Raw genomic sequence first — 3,269 nt, forward strand, 5'->3', positions numbered from 1 at the left:
TCTGTCTCTCTGATCCCCCCGTCTCCTCCTCTCTCTCTCTCTCTTTCTCTCCCTCTGATCCCCCTGTCTCCCTCCCTCTCTGTCTCCCCCCCTCTCTCTCTCTCTCTCTCTCTCTCTCTCTCTCTCTCTCTCTCTCTCTCTCTCTCTCTCTCTCTCTCTCTCTCTCTCTCTCTCTTCCCCTCTGTCTCTCTGATCCCCCCGTCTCCCCGCTCAGGTGAACAAGGGGAATGTGAGTGAGTCAGTAAGCAGAGCAGAGCAGAGCAGCGGCCTTTAGGCTCAGAGAGAGAGCAGAGCAGTACCGGGCCTTTAGGCTCAGAGAGAGAGAGCAGAGCAGTACCGGGCCTTTAGGCTCAGAGAGAGAGAGCAGAGCAGTACCGGGCCTATAGGCTTAGAGAGAGAGCAGAGCAGTACTGGGCCTATAGGCTCAGAGAGAGAGCAGAGCAGTACCGGGCCTATAGGCTCAGAGAGAGAGCAGAGCAGTACCGGGCCTTTAGGCTCAGAGAGAGAGAGCAGAGCAGTACCGGGCCTTTAGGCTCAGAGAGAGAGAGCAGAGCAGTACCGGGCCTATAGGCTTAGAGAGAGAGCAGAGCAGTACTGGGCTATAGGCTTAGAGAGAGAGCAGAGCAGCGCCGGGCCTATAGCTCAGAGAGAGAGAGCAGAGCAGTACCGGGCCTATAGGCTCAGAGAGAGAGCAGAGCAGTACCGGGCCTATAGGCTCAGAGAGAGAGCAGAGCAGTACCGGCCTATAGGCTCAAAGGAGAGCAGAGCAGTACCGGGCCTTTAGGCTCAGAGAGAGAGAGCAGAGCAGTACCGGGCCTTTAGGCTCAGAGAGAGAGAGCAGAGCAGTACCGGGCCTATAGGCTTAGAGAGAGAGCAGAGCAGTACTGGGCCTATAGGCTTAGAGAGAGAGCAGAGCAGCGCCGGGCCTATAGGCTCAGAGAGAGAGAGCAGAGCAGTACCGGGCCTATAGGCTCAGAGAGAGAGCAGAGCAGTACCGGGCCTATAGGCTCAGAGAGAGAGCAGAGCAGTACCGGGCCTATAGGCTCAGAGAGAGAGCAGAGCAGTACTGGGCCTATAGGCTCAGAGAGAGAGCAGAGCAGTACCGGGCCTATAGGCTCAGAGAGAGAGCAGAGCAGTACCGGGCCTATAGGCTCAGAGAGAGAGCAGAGCAGTAACGGGCCTTTAGGCTCAGAGAGAGAGAGCAGAGCGGTACCGGGCCTACCTCCGGTCAATGGTCTCTAACTACACACCCTCAAGACCCCTACGCTCTGCATCTTCTGGGCCGCCTCAGACCCACTCAGCTCCGAGCTCCGGGAGGGTCATCAAGGAGAACCTGCCTTTTCTCAGTCCTGGCCCCACAATGGTGGAACGAACTGCCCACCCAGTTAGGAGGACAGCCGAAACCCGTCCAATCTTTCGCCGTCGACTAAAGACGCACTTCTTCAACCATTATCTGAAAAATTAAAAAAAATAAAAATCTAACCCTTTAACTAACCTTACCGTCATGCACTTGTCCTAATAAACTAACCTACACTGTAGCACGCAACACTTTGATGAACATTGTTACTCAGCTGATAGAGTTGTGCCCTTCCTGATGACTTGGGCCTAACAAAAATAATGGTTTGTTTCCGGTTGCCGACCGACCCTGCCGATTTAGGTGCGACCCAATATATTTTATGAAAAAATAAAAATGTAGAATAAAGTTTCATAGAAATCTTAGTCAAACATTTAGTATTATGGATATTAAACATGCTGGCAGAGTACATGCATCAATGTTGTTGTGAACATTTTAATTAAAGGGGAACTATTTTACTATTTCTTTCACTATTTGGGCACTTTTACACAATTCCTGTGAGTCTATGGAACACCTCTGTAATTTTTTTTTTTTTTTTATTCATTGTTTTGTATTTCTAATCAAGTCCTCAAAACAGCATTTTTCTACCTCAAGATCTTGAGCCGTTTTGAGCCTGGGCTCCAACCACTGTGTGCAGCGCATCTTGTACCTGATGCCACACAGCCACATTAACATGCAGCGGTGTCTCTCTGACATCACAAATCAGCACATTTTCAGATGACTCAGTTCAGTGAGGGTGAATATTGTGAGAGGAGAATTGGAAGAATGCGCCAATATGAGAATTAGAGACAAAGATCGTATTAATATAAGTTCACATAGCTAGGAAACAATGCTAAACACTCAAAAAGGCCATTTATAAGATAGTTCCCCTTTAAATAAAGAAATTCCCTATCCATAGTCGCCGTGGGAAAGAATAAAATAAAAAAATAAAATAAATTCCCTACCTACCCATGGGCTAACTGACAACCAACAGGAAACAAACAATATTTTTTTTATGCCTTGTCGTACAGAACTTGTAAGTCGCTTTGGATAAAAGCACCAGCTAAATGACTAAATGTAAAGTGATGTCGGCTCAGTGAGAGGCCAGCAGAGCGGCCCCCCGGGGCCCATAGGCTCCGCCTCCGCGACACACCGTCTCTCACTTCAAAGGCCCCGCCGCCGCAACCTGACTGGCTCCTTGTAAACAGGGCCGCCCACCCGAAGGCCCCGCTTCCTGCGCTTAACTCAACTTAATGGCCGGCTTGTTTGGTATTTTTTTTTGCACCGAAGCAGGAAGATGGATGAAGAGAGCGAGAGAGAGAGAGAGTGAGGAGAGGCGGGATGTGGTGGGTGGGGTGTGGGTGGTAAGGAGAGGGGATCGTTCTGGGTGGGGGTGGGGGGCGGTAAGGAGAGGGGATCGTTCTGGGTGGGGGGGCGGGGGTGGGGGCGGTAAGGAGAGGGGATCGTTCTGGGTGGGGGGGTGGGGGCGGTAAGGAGAGGGGATCGTTCTGGGTGGGGGGGGGTGGGGGCGGTAAGGAGAGGGGATCGTTCTGGGTGGGGGGGTGGGGGGCGGTAAGGAGAGGGGATCGTTCTGGGTGGGGGTGGGGGGCGGTAGAGGGGATCGTTCTGGGTGGGGGGGGTGGGGGCGGTAAGGAGAGGGGATCGTTCTGCGTGGGGAGGCGGGGGCGGTAAGGAGAGGGGATCGTTCTGGGTGGGGAGGGGGGGAGGGGCGGGCGTTGGAGGGTGTTTTGGAAAATGTTGTATAACCTTGTTGCTTTTGTCCGTTTCCAAGGAAAACAATAATGGAAGGAGAATTATGTCGAGGAAAGACGTTGCCATATTGTGGACACATACACAAAAATGTTGGATAGAAGACCATCAGAACTAAATAGAAACAGATGCTCTCTCTCTCTATTCTCTATTCCCCCCTCTATTC

This window comes from Notolepis coatsorum (assembly GCF_963971535.1).
Source record: "Notolepis coatsorum genome assembly, chromosome: 14".
Classification (NCBI taxonomy): domain Eukaryota; kingdom Metazoa; phylum Chordata; class Actinopteri; order Aulopiformes; family Paralepididae; genus Notolepis; species Notolepis coatsorum.